The sequence below is a fragment of the Hyperoodon ampullatus genome, assembly GCF_949752795.1.
Source record: "Hyperoodon ampullatus genome assembly, chromosome: 15".
NCBI lineage: Eukaryota > Metazoa > Chordata > Mammalia > Artiodactyla > Ziphiidae > Hyperoodon > Hyperoodon ampullatus.
In genome coordinates, this window is record NC_136928.1 from 46,591,601 (window position 1) to 46,614,489 (window position 22,889).

Below are 22,889 nucleotides of genomic sequence, written 5' to 3' on the forward strand. Positions count from 1 at the left end.
GATTAGCATAATCAAGACAGTTATCAGCTATGGGTACAGTGCCATTTTAAGACTGCATATTTTGGAGAAAAATGAGTGTTAAATGAATATTATTTTTGCAAGTCAGATATACAGATGAGTTAAATATAAATTAGTTTCAATTTAATTATGCTCAAAAGATTTATGAAAGATAGGACTTTTAAAAGGTACCAATATAATAAACAGAAGTACAAATAATCGGTTTAGAAATAACTAGACAGGAAGTTTCAAAGATATCAGAGTTATTTAGGGTATTAAACTATTTTTGCAGTTTTATTAAGGAATGAGTGACTCCTTGATTTTCTGGTTCATAGTTTTTTCACTTGTGATTTATTTTTTAACCTATTTATTCATTGAATACTTAGTGGGTGTTTATTATATGAACTGCACCAGACACTAGAACACAATAGAATGTTCAATTGCAGTGCAAAAGACTATGTTAGAATTAAGCACACAATGCCAGGAGATTATATACCGGAGCAACACCTAACCCACCTAGCGATATCAAAAATGGCTTCCTGAAAAAGATTGTGTTTGTTGTGAGTTTGTAAGAGAGAACAGGGGTAAGTGAAAGAGGAGAAGAGAGGGAAGAAGGTGTCCTAAGCCCATAGCAGTGTTCTGGAAGCCCTGAGAGTAAAAGAGGCTAGAGCTGTTTGGGAATCTGACAGTAATTAGACACGGGATGAGAATGATCAGTGAAGAGGTTGGTAAGGATGAGACTGGAGAAGCAGACAGGAGCCAGAGAATTAAAGGCTTGTAGATCAAGCAGAAGACTAGGCATCTTCAGCTACAAGTAATACAGAGGGCTCGACCTGCAAAATTTGAAAGTGGTGTGGTACCCAGCACAAGGGACTAAACATTTAATTAAAGCTTTCTAATGCTAATGAGAGTTCTCAATTAGCGATATTAAGCAATATTCACAAGGACTTCAAAGGAAGCAAGCCACCTCCATTTAAGCAGCAGGTTTTGCTCCGTTTTTTTTGTTTCCTTTTTTTTGCCCCAACCAAACCTAAGCTTCCTTGATTCTTCTTCCATCCCTTAAGTGACTAACAACTAACTAACAATTCTAACAACTATTGTTTAGTGACACGTTCATTTACTTTAGTAAAAGAAATGTTTAATAAAGAAGATGACAATACTAAATATAGACAGTGAACCTAGAAATATGCAGTTAATAAGCTGTGTTAGGAATATGGATAACAGTGATAATTGAAGGAGTTCCTTAATTTAACACACAGCTAGTCTTGAGCCTGAGCTAGTCAGTCATTTCCCACTGATGGAAACAGGCTGAACCAGAATGAGTGAGATTTCCTGTACCTTAACATGACTCACATCATGACACCTTCTAATAAAATAGCATTGCTATAATTTTTTTTAAATCTTTTTTTCTGCAAGTTACTGGTAAATTATTTTTTAAATGACTATGGTCTTTATGTGAAGCCATGTTTTTATAAGCAATGTCTTCTCCTAGGCAGTAAAATATAATAAGTGGGCGTGGGTTTATGATTTTTTTCTTACATTTTTACATAATGCTGCTGGTTAATGTTTATTTTTCCTTCTAGATATATCTATTCCCATTAAATCACCACTAATGTCTGTTCCCTCTGGTGCATGACTATGGCCATAGGCCCATAGAATTTTCTTTTTTTTTTTTTACATCTTTATTGGAGTATAATGGCTTTACAATGTTGTGTTAGTTTCTACTGTATAACAAAGTGAATCAGCTATATGTATACATATATCCCCATATCCCCTCCCTTTTGTGTCTCCCTCCCACCCTCCTTATCCCACCCCTCTAGGTGGTCACAAAGCACCAAGCTGATCTCCTTGTGTTATGCTTCCCACTAGCTATCTATTTTACATTTGGTAGTGTATATATGTCAATGCTACTCTCTCACTTCGTCCCAGCTTACCCTTCCCCCTCCCCGTGACAAACGGATGGATAAAGAAGATGTGGCACATACATACAATGGAATATTACTCAGCCATAAAAAGAAACAAAATTGAGTTATTTGTAGTGAGGTGGATGGACCTAGAGTCTGTCATACAGAGTGAAGTAAGTCAGAAAGAGAAAAACCAATACCGTATGCTAACACGTATATATGGAATATAAAAAAGACAAAAATGGTTCTGGTGAACCTAGGGGCAAGACAGGAATAAAGACGCAGATATAGAGAATGGACTTGAGGACATGGAGAGGCCCATAGAATTTAAAGAGAAAAATCTATATGTGTTGAAAAGATATGTTAAGTATTTTAAGCAGGAATACCCACTACTTTATTTCCCCCTTTGCTCTCTCATCTTTCTTCCAAATTTTAAAAAGAATACTTTATTTTTCTGGATTTTTGATCTATCAATCTCTTCAGGAATGCCTAGATACGAGTCAAATATTTGTATTTGCAAACTAAATTCCAGCAAGGTAATCACCCATTTTTCTAACTGGTAGAATCTCCTATCCTAATGAAATTTTGTGGGGCACAGACTTTCTTTTCAGCTCTTATGGTTGTGTATACAGAACAAAAGTCCATTATGCAATATTTTTTTATTCACTAATATTTCATTTTGCCTGCATTTATTTCATAGTCATAGGGTCACTTAGCTTCCCCATAAGCTATGTAGGAGAGTGGGTATTACTAATGATTACGAAGATATAGTTCTGGTTATCACAGAGTTTGTAATACAGTGTCAGCTGGTCAAAATTGTCCACAAATTAAGTTTGTGATATACATGTGAGGAAGTGTCTGTTTATAACCCTGGGCAGGAAAAAAACATGTCCCATAAGACTTTCTCTGTGCTTTGACCCTTGACCATTTGGGTCTGCAGATGAGCTCTCAGCAACTCTGGCCTTCACTCAGGAACTCAAACATAATGCCACCAGGCCCTTGCACTTGCTGTTTCCTTCTCCCTCCTTTGCTAGTTAATACAGACTCATCCTTCAGATTTTAGCTTAAAAGTTTTTCCTCAGGGTAGTTTTCCCTGCCTTCTTAGATGAGATGACTCCCTCTGTTTTATGCTCTCCTGGTCCAAATATTTCCTTTAAGGCAGGTACCACCTTTAATAAACATGGATTTATATTTTTTCACTGGTAAGAATGTTTTTAATTACACGTGACAGAAATATAACTAAAATGGGATTACACGGTGTGAATATTGCACAATATCTGGGCATTTCCCAGAATCTAAAGAGATGAAATATAGAAACCAGGTGACCTCCAGGGACTTTGGGTTCTGGAAACAAGGATAAAACTGGTAGGATTTCATTATTCTCCCATTTATACTCAGTTTGTCTGTGCTTGGCTTTATCCTCTCCTACTTCAAATGAACCTTCTTCATCTGGTGGGCATCGTGGCAGCGAAAAGTTTCTGGGCTCTTCCTCATTGTTTATAGTTAGAAAAATCCAGAGGAAGGATCCTTCTGAGCCAGTTTGAGTCACATGCCCAACTCTGGACCAGTCTCTGTGGTTAAAGAAATATAGAGTAATGTGATGGGACCAGTCAGAGAGACATGGCCACACCGCTAGGGGGTGGTGCCTATTACCAGAAAAAAAGACATATATGTGTGACAAGGTCTCATTCTAGAAGTATACTGAACAGACAAAACAATGGTGACCGCTTTGTCACTATTTGCTTAGTATCTATATTTTATGACAGGCAAGGGAATGTGTTTATTTTCCTCACCACTTTTATGCTATTGTCTATCATAGAACCTGAAACATCAAAGATACTTGATATTTGTTTACTGCTTGAATAAGTAGATGTATACAAAGAAAATTGTTTGGCCTGATTAAGAGGAAAGAGGTTAAATAATGAGGCAATGGATCCTGTCAGATAATGAGAATTTTTTAGTATAGTGAAAGATATAGATATAATTCTAGCATGATGTTTGTGTGCATGATCACTTTTGGGTTTACTTGCTTTAAAGTTTTAAGCCTTACTTCAAGTAATCAGGCAATGAGACTTACATGAGGAGACAAACATAGGTAAACAGATGTTATATTTCCAATGAGCTTGTCCCACTGAGATCAAATGAGTTATATAGCTCTGCTTTAAACCCTGTAAGCCTAGCTGAGGCAATGTTAGATAATTCTAACACTAAAAGTTCCCCATCTCACTGGGAATGGCAACTTCACATTCCCCATTTAGAACAGCCACAGACATTGCCCCATACAGAAAATGACTCTCTCTTTGTGTTTGCACCTGAATGTGGGTAACATTGACCCAGCCAGCATAAGGATGGGAAACAAGATCCTCCTCAGGATCCTTGGACTGACTGCCAGCAAGTCATTTCCCGCTGGATTGGTTTTAATGCATTCCTGGGAGCCTAATGTTTGTGAGAGTTTTAATTCCCATATTCTCAAGGGAGGTAATTCTTGAGTCTTAATCACTTTCTCAAATTCAACCCTCAGGTCAAGGTTGAATTTAACAATAGTGTTCAAGGTGCAACTGGGTGAAAAAAAGGCAAAGAGACAGTCAAGAGAGAAGAGATAGTCTACAAAACTAAGAAGAATGGCTTAACACTTTGCATCCACAAGAAAAAGAAAGAGGTGGAGGTAGAGGGAAAAAAGAGAGGTGGGATTGAGAAATTAACTTTTACTGAGCACCTACTATGTACCAGTCTCTGCTAGATATTATACATACATTTTACTTCTCTAATCATTCCTTCAAACCAGTGGAGATACCTCTTACTTCTGAGCAGCAGATAAGAAAATAGAATCTCAGAGAGACTGAATAATTTTCTCTAGTTCACACTAGGTCCCTATTTCTTGCTACTGCTCTTCTTAAGGAGTATGATAAAGAAAATGTAGAAATAAAGGATAAAATAACCTGAAGAAAGACACTAAAGGGAGCTATGTAGATAGTTATGTTTCTAAGTTAAATTCTTTTAATTTGGATTTTCTAGTTGCAAAATGAAGCACCCAAAAGTACATAATTATTTAATGGTAATAATTTAATTCAAAAGAGGCAATGTATTAGAAAAGATCTGGTTAGTTGAAACGGTTATTATGTATGAAAGAGCTTAACTCATCATTTATGCTGGAGACATTTTTCTCCCTGGGAAATCTGAATGATTGAGTCATTTAAATAAAATAGAAAACTCTAAATTTATTCCCTTTGGGTACCTTAGCAGCTCTTATATCTCTTATGAAAAATAATGTACATGTACCTCTTAAAGGGACTGCTAGTCCCAAGTATGGCCCCAAAATTCTTGCATGAAACTGTCCCATTCTGCAAAATATAGTGATATCTTTGTTGATATAATTAGATGTTGTTATTCAGTGAATCTAGTCCCTGCAGGTTCTGTTGAAATAAAGTAGTCTAATATTATATATAATAATTACTGGGCCAACACCTAAATGCATGCTCCTCTTATCCACCCACACCTAGACAGTGCTTTTACTATTTTGAAAATTAAATGGTATTATTCTCTTTATTCTAACTATGTATTCTTTAAGCCTCTTTATTTTATGATCCCTTTCAAGCATCTCATTCAAAAAGAGATGCTTTTTGTCTTCTTTCCTCTCACCTCTGTCCATTCTTTAATACTTTAAAAATCAATGTTTTGAAGTTGCACACTAGTTAGACAGACCCATACTTATGATTAACCAGGTTAGGAAATAGATCCAGAGCATACTTGGCTCAGACTCAGTGTTCAAACCTCGTCTCCTACCAGAAAGCAGGAGCTGCAGTCCTACATTTAGATGTAACCCTAAGAATGCCAGACATTATTATTTGCCTACCCAACATCTACTATCCCTGTTCTTCCTTTACTAAGACACTTCAATGTTGTTTAAGAAGAGAATATGCCCAGCTCAAATCCTCCATGTCCCTACCTATCTTATAAGCAGAGGTGATAAAGCAGGAACATAGAAAGAGTCTCAGTCCTTGATGATTTTCTAAACAAGCTGCCCCAGTCCCAAATTGCATACATCTTGTTAGGTGATAAATGAATTCTTTACTTGATAAAGTTAGGGCTCTGTTGAACGTGACCTGATAAAATATTAATTAATGCATCAATTCCTTATCTTAGTGGTCTTAGCCACTGGGACCTACGCGCTGTCCTCCCTGGAATAATTAAAGCAAAAGGATATCTAAAAGCCCACTTAGATAGGAGGTAGCTGCAAATATATGTGGATTATGTCCCCTCATGAGTTGTGTGAAATGCATAACTCACACCACTGTGCTCAGGAACCCTGTAGCCAGGACAATTTCTCTGTGATCCTTTGAATATGAGACTTCACCTTGACCTTCTCAGGAATGTGATCTTTTATTCTTTTCCAATGCTTCCCATGGGTGGTAACCACCATTCAGCCATCTGAATTGATATCTGACAATCATGTTCTTATTCCTAGTCCACAGAAGTGTACTGGGTAGAAAAAAAGGAGAATTTGTTGTCTTCTAGTTAGGATGGAAGGGAAAGTAAATTAGTGAATGGGTTGTGTTTCTCTTTAGTCTCTGAAACAGCCTCTTTCTATGCTATGTCCTCTTACCCCAACCTTAGTCAGGTTTATAGCACCATTGTGCTCTTTCAGTGCACTCCTTTATCATGATTTTCTCAGGAAGAGGATGTGATATTGGTTACTTGCCCCTGAATAGGAATGCAACTCAGTCAATCAAATATTAATTGAGTGCAGAGTATGTGACAGATACTGAGGAATGAGCAGTGAGCACAAGAGACATGATTCCTGCTTCTATGGGGCTTACCTTTTACTGAGGAAGGGAGACATAAAGGAAATACTTTCAGACTGACATTTAAATAATTATAATGTATAATATAAATATAATAATTTAAATAATTATGATACCTTAACTTTAGTCTGAGGGCATATGGAATGCTTTCTTAAGGAAAGATATGTATGCTGAAATATAAAGCGTTAATGGCAATTGCAAGGGAATAATGGTTTGTTTTCAACTGGACAGAAATGCAGTTGGAAGACTTAGGAGTAGGAGAGTTTGAGGAACAGAGAGTCCTCCAGCTTAGATGGATGGGGAGGACAAAAGAGAAAAAGCTCAACATGAAGGTGGAGATGTAATTAGGAGTGGAACCACACAGTTCCATCTGCCAAAATCTATTTTAAGCCATATTTCAAATTGTCGAATAAAGGGGTTTTCCTCATATGAAGTTCCTTCAAGCATCAAAGAGTGAATACAAATAGTATTTTTGGAAACTGAGAATTTTTCTGTGCCAGGCTGACCCTCTCAGAAAAAAACTCAAGTTTTCCAGGGCACATTAGAAACAACTAAGTTGATTTGCCCTTTGCCCAAGTCCAGCATTTTGAGAGATGTACTTCCCCACAAAGCCACTAGGTGTGATTTAGGTAACTGATTCTCTGAGATACTTATATCTCTCGAGAAGAATACATGATTCCACTACTAAAATATTGAATGAACTAGTGAAAACCATTTACATTTACTCAAGTTAAATTTCCTTATGTATATATCAGGACTAATACTATCTACTCCCAGGGTTGTATAGTGATTACATTTCAACCAATTTAGTAGAAAACTTTAAAACTATAAACTGTCCAGAAAATGCCAGGAGTTATATGAATGCCACATTTATATATAACCTTTGTGTGAGAGTTGCTGACAGCCCAAAGGGCCTAGATAGTTGTAATCACAGTAGCTTAAATTTGTTAAGGACTTACTGTGTATCCAGTCCCATTTATTACTCTATTACTATTCCATTTTAGAGATACAAAAATTGAGGCTTAGAGAAGTGAATAAATTGCTCAAGATTTCATAGCTAGGAAATAATGTGACTGGCTTTAAATTGAATACTTGGTTCAAAAGTTGCACTTGACGTGAGCCCCTGATCAGAAGCATAAAATTTGTCCACAAGTACCTCAACACCAAGTGTTCATATATTCTCTTCTTGTTTCATTTATCAAAACCTTATTTTCATAGAGTATGTGAAATATTCGCTTTAAGAGTTAGGTAACTTGTGGTTTAATGTTTCCCTTGGGAGTCTAAAACATTCTTGCAGGAATATAATTAACAGTGGAATTACAAGTACTGTTAAGAGGGGGGAAAGGTAGTGTGACACCACTGCTGCCTTTCTAGAGGATTTAAATGACCTTATACATGTGGTCATCAGTTACTTGCAAGTGAGCTCTCATTCATAGACTGTTAGATGTTTCAGGGGTTTTCTTTTACTGAGTCGGAAAAAAAATAGTTCTTCCAACATGAAACTGAGTTTATTTTAGGAAACAAAAGAATAGAGTAGAAAAATAACTATAGTTTAATTTTCCTTACTTGAAAAATAAGACTCTTATTAGACAATTTTAAGGCCCCATTTGTTTTTTCTTGAATCTGTATAAATTATCAACCTGCCTTTCCCTTCACCCTTTTAAGCAGAATATAAGAAAGTGTTCATTTTCAGTTAAAATGGTAAAAATGTACTAAGTCTCCTACCAGAGATTAAAAAATACTCTAGGCCAGGGGTTGACAAACTAAGGTCCATGGACCAAATCCTGCCCACTGCCTGATTTTATAAAAAGAGTTTTGTTTGGACACGGCCACAAATATTTGTTTTGTTTTCATATTGTCTGTGGCTGCTTCTGCACAGTAACTCCAGAGTCGAGTGGTCACCAAAGAGACTTCACGGCCCACAGAGCCTAAACTATTTACTACCCACCCACCACTATATTAGGTAAGATCAGAATTAAATAGATATTACGTGTGTTACAGAATGACAGTTTTGAGAGTCAGGTTAGCCAAGAGTTGCCAACAATATAGGCCTAAGTGGAAAGAAACAAGGCAGTGGGGATGTTGTTGACACAATGAGGGAGCAGAGTGGACTAAGGAAACAGTGTGATTGCTGAGCAGCGTGTAGTGAGGGAGCAGGGTGTGTTCATGGCACAGGGGGTAGTCAGGGACCAGGGTGGTATAATGGAGCAGAGTAGAATCAGTGTGGAGTGTGATCAGACTGCAGGAGCCGACTGTAGTCAGGGACAAGGTGTGGTCAGGGAGCTGAGCAGGGTGTGAGTGCAGCCAGGGAGTGTGGGTAGTCAGGCAGCAGAGTGCAGCCACAGAACAGGGGGTAGTTAAGAAGTTGAATATAGCCATAGAGCAGAGTGTCCTCAGGGAGCAGGGTGTACTCCAGGAACAGGGTGTAGTCAGGTGGCAGAATGTAGTCACAGAGCAGAGTACAATTAAGGGGCAGAGTGCAGTCAAAAAGCAGAGTGCTAGCAGGGAGAAGGGTGTCAGCGGGGAGCAGAGTGTAGTTAGGGACTAGGGGATAGTGAAGGAGTAGGATATATTCAGGTTATAGGATGCTGTCAGGGAATAGAATTTATTTTGGTAGCAGGGAGTGGTAGGGGATCACCTAGCTTAGTGTAGTCCTGAGACAGCGTATAAGCAAAAAGCAGAGTGTAGACAGGGAGTAGGGTGTCTCAAAAGTAGATCATCATTAGGGAGCCAGGTATAGTCAGGGAGCAGAGTGTGATCAGGAAGCAGTATGTAGTCAGAGAGCGAGTGGAGTCCAGGATCGGGGGTAGTCAGGGAGCGGGGGTAGCCAGAAAGCTGGTTATGGTCAGCCAGTCAGGAAGCTAACTGCAGGGCCTCGAGAGCTGGCAAGCTGGCACTGGCGAGACTGAGACACCAACTTTGAGTTTTAATTCTAGGTCAGAGTCTGTTCACCCTCTGGGTCCCCACCTTAGCCCTATATAGAGAGGCATCAAGTGCCTATTTTGAGCCAGGCACTGTGCTAAGTGGTCTTTCACCTGCTGGCTGCACAATTGCATGGACCAAGGACAGGTGTTATTATGGCCTAAAGGAAATCAGAGAGCTACAAAGATGGAAACAGGTTTGTGAATGATGCTAAGGTACTGGGATCCTGGGCAAGCCTGACTCTAGGTGGCTATGCTTTGTGTTTATGCAAATAATAATGAGAATAATTATGAAACTAGATACATGTGTACCTGCCAGCCTTAGTCATCGTACACAATGTTAGTTGAAACTCATTGTGTATCAAGAAAAGAATAGAGTTTTATATAATGAAATATAATGCTTTATTCAAAATGATTTGTCAGCTTCAGAGAATAGAATAATGTTGTACAGTAAATTAAATCTTGAGTAGTCAGAGGATTTTTCCCCCATACTGTCAGCTGTTAATACAGTTTGACAATATACCTAATCAGAATCAAGTAGCTTAATTGCTTTTGATGCATTCGTAATTATATTTACCAGGACTTTAATACACAACCCACAATACACACATACACCTTGATACACAACACACATAATCCTCCCACACACGAGGAACTGGAAAATAATTTAAAGAGGTGGTTATTAGGAGGTAAATGCCACAGTGAGTTTTTTAAAACTATTTTCTTGTTACATCTTGGAATAAATGTGTTTTTTTTAAATTTCTACCGTATATTATATGCTTAGTAATAAATAGTTCATCTAAATGTGCTGAGTAAAACCAGCTAGTAGGAAACATTTACTGCCTCATAAAATGAAAACTGAGTGAAGCTGTCATATGGAAGTACAATTTAATCATTTGCCTAAGTTGTTAGAAAAAATATAATTTTCTTGGAAACCATAGAGTTGCAGGAGACTGCAATTTCGAGGTAAACATTCACGAATGCACGAACATCTTACATATTGTCAATCAGCAAAAGTGTTTGAGGGCTTCCCTTCCCTGGTGGCGCAGTGGTTGAGAGTCCACCTGCCAATGCAGGGGACACGGGTTCGTGCCCCGGTCCGGGAGCATCCCACATGCCGCAGAGCGGCTGGGCCCGTGAGCCATGGCCGCTGGGCCTGCGCGTCCGGAGCCTGTGCTCCGCAGCGGGAGAGGCCACAGCAGTGAGAGGCCCGCGTACCACACACACACAAAAAAAGTGTTTGAGAAGAGACTGAGAAAAAAAGGAAGAGATTCAGTTTTCCCTGGTCAGTGAAGGGCCTCTGACCTTGCTTTTGGAGCAGCTTTCTTTTTGTTAGTCTAAAAAAAAAAAAAAAAAAAAGTATCCAGAATCTGTAACACTGATGCCCTGTCAGTGGAGTCAAAGCATAATCAGGACAAACTTCTAAAAACTAGAGGTCAGCAGTGAGGAACTCTTCCAGAAAGTACCTCACCTACTTTCCTCATCTGTTACTTAGTCAACAGTAGAATAAATATGGGTGTTTCCTTGGGGGAGACTAGTTCTCTGTAGGTTTGTTTGGCAAGTAATATTTTTATCTCTATGCTCTCTGCAGCTTTCAAATGATATTTTAAGTCTTTGAATGCCTCATTCTGCTTTACGAACCTACTATTCTACTCAGACTAGGGTAGTCACTGACCCACATGTATTTGCACGATCTCATCTCCTTGCAGTTTCTCTTTCCTAGAAAAAAAATGTTCTTCACTCATTAAAATCACACTCAGTCTTGAGGACTCAGCTAAAAATTGACCAATTCTTTAGAATAATTCCCTGAATATCCAATCCTAAAATGATCTTTCCTCTGAGTATTCGTTTTTACTTCTTGTGCGTGCCTTTGATGCAGATGGCACCTCCAAGGTGGCCACATTCAAATGGCCTATTTCAATTCCACATGACTTAGGAATGTTCATTGACTGGTTTGGTCACTCATTCTATACATTGAAAAGCTGTGATCAGAAATGCTGTGGTCTTTGTGAACACAGAATGGAATTAAGCAGACATAGTCTCTGGATATTTTCCCACTTGAGATATATGTGGCTAGATCCCATAGCTGGGACAGAGGGGAAAGGGTTGGGCAAGCGTCTAGTCAGAAAAATAGAGCTGACTTTGAGTGTTATTGTAGATGGACGAGCATTGGGTTAGCTGCAGCAGCCACAGCCTGGAACCTGATCAGCTTTCTCCACCAGCTCCCAACTCTGTGAGTGCACTTCTTTCTCACTGACTCACCTCCATAAGGTTGTTACAGCAAAGCTGGGGATTTTTCCTTTCATTGTCTGCTTCCCTCATAACTCTGAGTAAGATTCATATTTGGTTCAATTTCTTTATCTTATTCAGGGAAGCAGAATTTGATAAACATAAGAATCAAAACATTCTTCTTTCCTTGTCAGCTTTCCTAGAACAAAGTCATTTTTTATTTTCCTACATTTTTAACGAAAGCCCATTATCAAACCCTCATATAGTCTACATGCTATCTCTTTTTAAGGGACTAATAGAAAAAAAATATTAGGTGGGAACCACTAATACATTGCTCACCCTTTTTCTTGTTTTCACAGGGTTAAAGGTCAAAAACAGAACTTTAAAAATGTTCTATGGAGTCATTCATTTCCTAATTAACTTTTACTGACTTGTATTGATAGTTTGCATCTTCAGAGACTCTTACTCAGTTTGGGCTACTATAACAAAATACCATGATTTAAAAAGCAAACATACATTTCTTACAGTTCTGGAGGCTGGGAAGTCCAAAATCAAGGTGCTAACAGATTTGAGGTCTGGAGAGGACACCGTTCCTAGTTGCAGATGGCTGCCTTCTTGCTGTATCCTCACATGATGGAGAGAGAGCTCTGAGCTCTTGCTCTTTTTCATAATGGCACTAATCCCATCATGGGGGTGGGGGGGGCCCATCCTTATGACCTCATCTAAACCCAATTAACTCCCAAAGGCCTCATCTGCAAAGACCACCATCCTGGGGATTAGGACTTCAACATATAAATTTAGTGGGGACATAAGTGTTCAGTCCATAGCAGAGACCTTATACTTTTTGGAGCTAGGGACCCAATCATTGCCTTTGCCTTTGCCTCTGACTTCCCCTTGCCAACCCCCAGCATCAAGCACACTACTTCACTCACACCCTTTTTCACCTGGTCAACAGTGATCAAGGGCTTACTATGTACCTGGAACTGTTCAAATTGCTGGAGACACAGAGATGAATAGCATCAGGCATCAGCTAGGAAAGCACTCATTTCAAGTTAGGGAGACAGAAAGGTACATAAATGGTTACAATTCAGTATGGGGAATGCTAGAATAAAAGTTTGTTTCTGGTGCTATGTGAATACTAAGAAAAGAGTGACTAACTTCCTTACTCAAAGAAGATGAGTCATTCAGTAGGAAGAAACCAGATGAGAATAAATGAGTGAGAAACCAGATCATAAAGAATCTTAGATATCGTACCAAGAAGTTTATCTTTTTTTAAATAAATGATGGAGAGCTGGGGGGTAAAATTTTAGATTGGCATTAGAAAGCTAAAGAAGCTATCCCATCTGGTCACTCAGTGGATGTTTTCTGATAATCATTAATTAACTTAAGTGAAGTCAATACAAAGGGGACACACAGGAGATAACTTTTAGGATGAAGAAACTGTTCTTTCTGGTACTGGAGTGATAGATACCTGAATTTACCCCCATAGAACTGTACAGTAAAAGGAGTAAGCTTTAATATTTGCAAAGCAAATAAGAACAAACAGAAGGAGATGACCTAAGTAATTTTGGAAAAAGATGTTTTGACTGGGTATTATAAGACTATAAACAAAAGGAATTATACATAAACTCTGTACTCTAGTTGGTAAAGTTGTTTCTTACAGAAGTACAGATGAACAATTCTGAAACCACTATATGCATATACTGAGGGTGAACAAATAAGTAAATGGATGGCAGATGGCAGGAGTCAGGTTTCTCAGTATTGGAAAGTTACAGATAAACAAGAAAGTAAGGCTAGAATAAACTTGTGCTACTGAATTAGAATCAGATACATCAGTGTGGTCTTAAATTTTGCTTAATATGTATACCTAAGGATAGATACAGAGACAATTACAGATATAGATTGATATGTGAGTTAGTACACATAAATATATTACCTATTCTGTCTGCTGAGAGTAGGTAATGAAACCTGAGGGGTTTCATTAGTAATAATGAACCCAGCACCCAAATCCACTTTCCAATAAAATTAACCAAGACTCCTTGGGGCAATGCCTGATTCTAGGGTAAGGGCAGAGAAAACACAAGATGATAGTGGAACTCGTGTAGTATCAGAAAGTAAGGAAGTATTCAAAAAACAAAAGATGGGTGTGTGTCAAGGGATACAGGAACCAACTTGTAAAGCTTCCAGTGGTCAAATCTAGAATGATTTGAGCAAAAAGCCAAAAACGTAATATTGGCTTACAACCCAAAGTAGAAAACAAATATACCTGAGTCCATATTGATATAAATAAATTGTTGTATAAATTAAAAGGAGAAGAAATCAATCTTTCACAGAATTATCAAACAAGAGGATACTGATAATGTTTATAGCATAAAGACACATGTTTTGTATTTGTCTTCTCTATGCTCCAGCAGTACCTTTATTGAACTTAAAATAAACTTTGGGGAAAGTGTGAATATCTCAACACCGAGTTACAAGTTTACTTCTTCACCAAACTCAGTCATTTCTTGTTTGTACCAGACCTCTTGCCTGTAGTGTTCTTTGCTCACCCCTTACTCTTTCATACCTGATCCACAGATCCATTCTTCACAGCCTGGTTCAAATGCCATATTTTTCCCCTAAAACTTAACAAATGTCAAACTAGTGTGGTGCAAAAAGGAAAACCCTTAATAAATCTTTGCTGATTGGTGTTGATCAAGCTCAGATGATTGTTTTTCTTTCTTACTATACCTACTAAAACTATACAATTTTATTTATGTATATATACATATATGCACTCATATGTACATACTTTGATTTTGTTAACTTTATCTCTCCTAAACTGTGAAGTCTTAAAGGGTAGAGAATTTTTGTATATTGATTTTGTATACCCTGTAATACCTAGAATAGTGTATATATATAATAGATATTCAAAAAATATATCTGACTATTGGATGAAGACTTGTTAACTATTTCCAAGAAAGAAAACAACAACTCAACAACGAAGCTTCCTCTAGCACCATTTTTAGCCCTTTATCATTCAGAATCTACTAATGTGGAAACTGCTAGAGGCAGTAAGGGAGTCAGAGATGAAAAAAACATAGGAGGATAACACTACATTTTCTCCGTTTAATTAGGGAAATAGAACCTCTGCATTTCAATAATTCTATATCAGAACTTATCAGAGAAAATATTTTGTGGGTTCTATGGTTACACACTAGGAACCAAGATGTGAAATGTAATTAAGGAATGCCAACAGTATATAAAACTTACTATGGTTGTTTCTCTCCTGGCATCCTGGTGGATGACAGCACAATCTGTGGTCCTTACAGTCACTGCTTTTGAAAGATAAAGGAGTCACTCTTTACTGTCTTTTAGTTGGCAGGCACTTGAGAAGCCATCCTTTATTTTTAAGTGGATGACAATCACAGAGTAATGCAAGGAGATAAATCATGTCCTCTGAGGGACATTTTTTACAGAAGTGATTGCCTTTAAAACTTCTATTCCTTTAAAACTTCTATTTCTTGTGGGTCTTTTTTTTTTCTCCATCAAAAACATAGCTGTGGTTTAAAAAAACAGGAACTACATAACTCACATGAACTTGTTTATCTTTTATAGTAACTTTTTCTTTCAGAACATGAGGTTGTTGGTGAACCAGTGAATGTAAGCAGTAGGGAGGAAGGAGGTCATTGGATTGTAAATATACATGACCTATTACACAAGAATGAAGCTTTGTTACTGATGCTACATAAATAACTAAATCAAGTAGAAAATAAAGAACATCAGGGCTGATAATAGAATCAAATCTGTATGACACAAACTTTTGGTGGGTCACAAAATACTATGTATCTATAATAGATCTCACATTAGTCTGAGTCCAATAAGGAAAATAAAACAACTACAAGTATTTTAAACAAGAGGAATTTAGTTCAGGGAATTCATTACACATGTAATAGAAAAGACAGACCAAACAGGAGATGGGGAGGCACTCCTGGGTCAGTTGGGACACAAGGAAAAAGAGATGTTACCAGATCTTAGAAACCAGGGTGATCTGATGACAGTTATAACCACCATGAGGGCCACTTTCAGGGTAAATTACCCCAGATTACAAGGCTCTCTTCTTCCCACTCTTCAGTCTCCTGTCTGCGTATTTTAGGAAGCCTCACCCAGAACCAGTGGGCAAGAGGGAGCCTAGGAAATGTGGTTGCAGGGTCAGCCCCTGCAGTGCAGCAGAATAGAGCAGGGAACAGTGGAGAATGGATCTGAAAGTAAACAAGCAATCTAAGAGAACCCTTCCTTTGAATATACTTTCTATAAGATTTGAGCAGGAATCCATGTTTCCTTGTCAACGGAGGAGTTCCTGCCTAGAATAGATGATCCATTTGCAGGGATATTATAGAGAGATTTTATACTTTCAGTGACAAAACTGAAAAATCTAAACATAATATATCTTCTAACGCTGAAAACTATGAAATAGAATTTATTAGATAAAGTGAGGACAAGTTTCAAGCATATTAATAATTTATCAAATAATAGATCATTTCTTGAAAACCTGCTATATATGTGGCATTATATTACCTGCTTGGTGGCATTCCAAATATGTACAACAAAGAGGATTGTACCTGTACTTAAGGAGCTTGAAAGCTATTTGTGGGGATTAACACTAAAGCATGAGACAATACATTAACAATGCAAAAGCATAGAAAATTGTGTTAAATTTCTTGGTGCACACTTAAAGTACAGTAGATTTTATTAACTTTGCCACTTGCTCCAAAATATTTCAGCATTTAATTATGCTTCCAACCAGGATGCAACATAAAATAGTGATTAAGAGAAAGGACTTGGCACGAACTACTTGGATTCAAATCTTTTCTCGACCAATTATTTGTCCTGTAATTTTGAAAAATTTGTGTGAACTTTGTGCCTTAGTTTTTTATTCAAAAAAAAGGAAAGAATAGTAATAGTACCTACCTTACAGTGTAGTTATAAAGAGCAAATTAGTGCATAAAAAGTACTTAGGTCAGCTTCTGTCACTTAGCAAATGCTCAACATATATTAACTATTACTTCTCATTAGTTATTTATAGTATTTCAGTACAGAGGTGATGCTATTTTGATTTTAGTAACAAGCAGCAGCAGGACAAAACTAATCACTTTGCTCTTTGTCCATGTTGTTTTGAATTTGCCTAATTTCGCAATGGGTATGAATCTGGATGTGGATACACATATTTACATATACATATAAACACACATAGATGCATGTCCACATACACACACACACACACACATGTAATCTCTGAGCCTGTAGTTAAAGGGTAGCATGCATGACTGCCTGGAATTACTGCTGTCTAAATTCCTTACTGCACTTGATACCTTTCTTCTCTTATCGAAAGAGAGGGAAAAAAGTCAATAAATTATTCATTACAGCAATCTGATGATAGGTCAGCAAATAAGAAGGGCAATAGGACACTCCAAAGAAAAATTATTAAAACAATAAAATTTGTCACACATAATCTACTTCCATTTTATTTTCCCAAGTAATTAGTTTTTCACAGATGTATCTCTCTTGCTCAGTTTAGTATTTAAGATATTAATCTACATGAAGAGTATGTTTTGTGCAGTATTTTTGCCTAAGCATTGTATTGATTTTTACAGTGAAAATAAAATGTTCCTAAATGTTAGCTGCTCCAATTGTTGACACTTCAGACATTTGAGCACCTAGATCCAAAAGTGTTTGGATATATGTAAACAGAACATCAAAATATTATTCCAGGTTTTGGGGGAGGATTAGGGGTAGTCATTAATTTTTACAAAATCTATTGCTATACAAAGGCTATTTGACAATAACTTGGTTACTGCAATTGGAATTTTTTTCCAACTAGTAAAAATATTACTCATTTTCTCTATGATGTAGACTTCAAGATAGGCAGACATATGGAGGTAAAGAATTATTAATCCATGGGGTTATGAACATAATTTCCATGCATAATTATATAATTATAATCCTTTGTGGCCATTATAAAGAAAGGAGGCCATAGCCTTTGCCTCAAGCATCCTAAAGACATGGCAAACACAGCTGTTAATCGCATTACACATTCCCCAGAATTACAAATTGAGACTGCCTTCTAAAGGCATCCTATTAAAGAAGGTGTTCTGTGGCACTGCAATGAGAATCACTAACTACAGGCCTTAAATGGAGTCTTTTGACTATTTGCCTTCTGAGGAATTTCACTAATATCCTACTGTTATTCAAGCAATTTAAATGCAAATAAACATTTAAGGGTACTAGATTGGGAGCCCAGATTTGAAAAGGATATTACTCTGTATTCACTGAAGCTGCTTGGTTTCTTTTAATCGAATGCTTCTTTGTAGACACTCCTTCTGATTAATACTATTCGCCTAATACAGTCTTTTTACTGGCAGATAGAACTTTTGTTTCTGTGCTTTTCATGCTAAAATCTGATCCTTCTCCCTTCCATGCTTAGCAAGAAATGTTCATCTGAAGAAAAAAAAAAAAAAAAGGGAAATTGTGCTGTGCATAAACATCTTCTCAGAAATTTAAAATCCTACAATTTGGTTTAAGAATCCAGGGTGTATTGAAAAAGGAGGCATTGATGTTCTCTTGAAGATAAAAGAATAGCAGCAAGTTACTGTTGCATTGTTTTCATCAACTAACTCTTCACCCATGAATAAATATATCATGAAGTACATTAATCTGTGAAAAAGAACTCCTTAACAAAGAGATATCCAGATGGTGCTACGGCAATCTAAATGCTCCTAATGGAATTATGTGATGCTTCTGCAACTGATGTCAAGGTATTTCATCTCATCTTGTCTGCAAATAGCTGGTATTATCTCAGGCTATAATTATAAAAGCTATCATAATTGTTCAAGGAATTAGTAAAGATAAAATTCCTTTCATAACACTCAAGATTGGTAAGAGGAATTTGGATTTCATGATATTTGTCAAAAATGATATAACAGGTCAAGTGCAGTTTTCAAATATCATTTCATTTGTTCTTTATTTCCCCATACAGTGATGCAGGAGACCCAGAAAGATATATTATCATATAGGATATTTAAAATTGAAATGTCCAATCTTTTTTTTCCTATTCTCTTCCCATTACACAGCTACCCTTACTATATCTTTTACCAACTGGAGAAGTAGACATGTGATCATAAGTTTTATCAGTAGATCAGGAGGTCAGAGGTGATAAGCTGAGGCTGTGTCTCTCAAGCAAATTTTCATGAGACTTGAGATGAGCACTGGATCAGAGATTAGTTCCTCCATATTCATATCAGCAAAGGACAATATTTAGAGATCAGCTAGTACAACAGGCAAGCTAGAAGAGGTGAAGGGATGGGAAACATTTTATCTCCTGTTCAAATCGTTGAATGGCTTTTTTTACACATAAGATACAATCCAAGATCCATAACTAGGTATCCAAGGCCATGAAGGGGATTAGGATATGCCACTCTAAATATGCCCCTTTGCCATAAGCATTATTCTGAACTGAAGGAAGTTGAGAATCAGCAGATGTAGGAAGAGTTTTCTGTCCTCCCCCCTGAACTGTCTAAAAGTAGATCATAAATTTTCCTTTGTGAAAATGTCCCCACCTGTACCCGGAAGAGGAGAGAGAGAGAGAGAGAACACTCATCACCAGAGACAAAAGGTTGACACCATGCTGAGTCTGCATAAACAGACCTTACTAAAATAATCCTCATCTTCCACTAGTTCCCCCATGTATTTCTTTGTCATTTCCCCATGATTTATCATCCCTTGAAGTCCAAACACCCTTTCCTTTGTTAAAATAGTATATAAGCCGTCAAGTCTAACCACTTCTTTGAGTTTCACTTCTCTTCTGTGAACTCCGATGCATGCAAAATATTCATAAAAATTGTATTCCTTTTTCCCCTATTAATCTTTTTGTTAGTTTAATTCATATGGCCCCAGTAACAGTCTATCAGGGTAGAGGAAACGTTTTCCTTTCCTGACAGCCATATACTATCTAATCATATATAATGTCTTCAGATTCAGCACGAATAACTTGCCTACTCCAATCTTCTACTCTGGCCAGCACAGCCTATTTAATCATTGGTGTTCTGCCATTTTTTGTGTGCTGCCTGAATAGCATATGAATTCTAACCCCTGTAGTCTTGTTCATGCTTCCTCCTTTGTCTATTATGTACTTGGTCTGAATCTTTCAAATTGTCACTTAAGTTCAAATTCTTCATGAAGCTTTTCCTGACTCATCCATACAGAGTGACTTAGTTCTCTGAATGCCAAGAGAAGTTTTAGTCACTTTCACTCATCTGCACATGGCATGTGTTGCCTTGCAATGTTTTTTCACTTATGCTTCTTCATTGTATACCCCTGTAGCTCAGCACCATGTTTTACAGTTCTGTATGCTCAGTGTGTAGCACAGAATTCAAAACTCATATGGGATTCAATAAGTAGTCAATACAAGTGAATACCAGTTGATTTGCCACATTAGCCCCATTAGGTTAAAACTGGATGCCCTTGACTTCTAAAAGTCATTCCTCAGAAACTGCTTTCAAAGGCAAAGTATCGTGGGAAACCCAGAATGTTATACTGACCGTGTTACCGAGTCCAAGCTCACTCTGCTTGACAGGCCATGACCGGCCAATAAATTGGGAGACAAGGTGTTGAGGCAAGGAGTACGACTTTACTCGGAAAGCCGGCAGACCGAGAAGCCGGCAGACTATTGTCTCAAAATAATCATCTTATGGGGTCTGGATGCCAGTTTCTTTTATAGAATCAGAGAGGGAAGTAAAGTAAAAAGGCAGAATAGAGAGGGAGAGGCAGGGAGGAAGTAAAGTAAAAAGGGCCATCAGTCTTGCTCAACATCTCCTGGAATGGCCAGCCTCAGGGAGGGGATGTGTTAATTTCTTCTTTCTTGCAGCCATTCACAGGTGGGTATGGTTCCAGGTGGCAGGCTGTTATGTATGATTATAATAACAAAAGCAACAAAAAGCAAAGGCTAAAGTCAAAGAAACAGATCCAACATGGATTCAAAATTGGCTCTTCCCTGTTATAATAGAGCAGAATATGTCATGTTACCTAAACTGATAGGTAGTTTAGAATTGGTCTGTAAGATAAAATGAGTGCCAGGTTCCTTTAGTCATCAACTGATAAAATTACAATATATAAGATGTTTATAATGTGGGAAACAGCACCATGAACGGCTCTGATGTATGTTTCTCATTCATTTGTTCATCTGTTTGTCCATTTATTTAATGTGTCTAGTTTACACTATTTTCTGGGAGCATAAGGACATAATAGACCCTCCCTTTGTGGTGCTCAGAGTCTGAGTCAGTCTGGAGTCACACTAACCTTTTATTTTTTGTGTATCAGTGCAAATACTCTTAGAAATGATTCTGAGGTAGAGTCACAGAGAGATTGTGTCTTTAAACAGAAAGATAAAGGAAAACTCACTTGATTAGCACAAGAAGGATTACCAGGATGCTACTAGCAAATCTGGAGGAGATGATTCTCTAAAACCAGTTAATATAAAGACTGCACAAATTGGTAATAAGAGGAGACTTATTCAGTAATTCATCCTTATTAAGTATAAAGACTAAGGCACTATATAGCTACTAGGTGTGAATGCAGGTTTCTGTCTTGGTATAATTAACATCCTACGGGAAAAAGCATACAATCTACAAGTGAATGTGCTGGTTTTTAAAAACAGCTATGAAAAGTATTATTAAGCAGACAAATTGGTAGTTATGAACACATGTAAAATGGGGGTGTTGGTTGGCTAGGGAGTTGTAGCTGAGATCTGAAAGAGTAAGATTAGAGGTTGGATATGTGAAGTTTGGAGGGTGGTAAAGGCATTCCTAATTCCAAGCCATTAGGAAGTGTATGTGCTTGAGGAAGGAAGGAAATTGGCCTATTCTATGTTAACTGGATTTCTGTCACTCGTGCCTGTTCCGTTTTCATTCTAGAGATCACCAGATGGGTAAGAAGTTTGCTGAAGCAAATCACTATGAGGTGTCTGTCTCATGAGGCCATTCCAGTGAATAACGTTTTCAAAATGAATAAAAATAAAAGTTGAACATAGGCATTTGCTTTATTGCCTTAATTCACAACCTGGCTGAGTCACACTTGCTTTGGGAACCATAATTTTGAATTTCTGGACTTGAATGCGTCTTAAAAATTCTCCTCGCAAATGGAAGGTGGGAAAAAGAAAAGCGTTAGATGTAAAAGCCAGACACACAAGTAGCTGTTCAAGAGGGAGTATGACTTAGTGTCATTGAAGGAACTAAACTCAATTCTCAATTCTCAGAATCATGTTTAAAATATCAGCTGTGACACAATGTTAGGCTAACCCAGAAGAAAAAGTACTGGATTCTTCTGCTGCCTGGGGCATATATACATCCAAAGTGTCTCTTTTTGCCATAATTCTTTTTTGAGACTTACTCTTAGAAGCAGGGGCAAATTACCTAGGAATAGAAAACTGGTATACAGTTTTTTAAAAAGTACCTAAAGCAATTATACTCTATAACTAAAAACTGTAAATTTAGACTAGCCAAATAGAAAGGTAAATTGATGAAGAGGAGCCTTTCAAAATGATATTTGATACCATATGAAATTCATCCAAGTAGTAAATCAGCTTACAGTCATTTGAACAAAATTTTAGCTTATAATATTAACAGGCTTTAGCAAATTGTTTGAAGAATTTTTTTGATGCCATACCTAGGGAATATAATAAGTACTAATATTATTAAAAGATGGTTTTAAGTTTTCTCACATTTCTTTAATATATTTCATAATGTAATTGCAAAACATGATAGAATATAGTCCCATCAAATTGTTAAGGCCTCCATTTCACTGTAATGATATAAAAAATATATTTGTTTTTATTTTCCAAATTCTGTTTAAAATAATAACAGAATTACTTGCAGCCTATTTTGTTTATGTAGGGGAGCAGAATTTTGCCACCCCCAAATTTGTCTCTTTGGCATGAGGATTATTCTAGGCTGATTATTTTTAAGAAACAAAGGACTCAAGATGTTTTTCTTTTTACCTTCCAC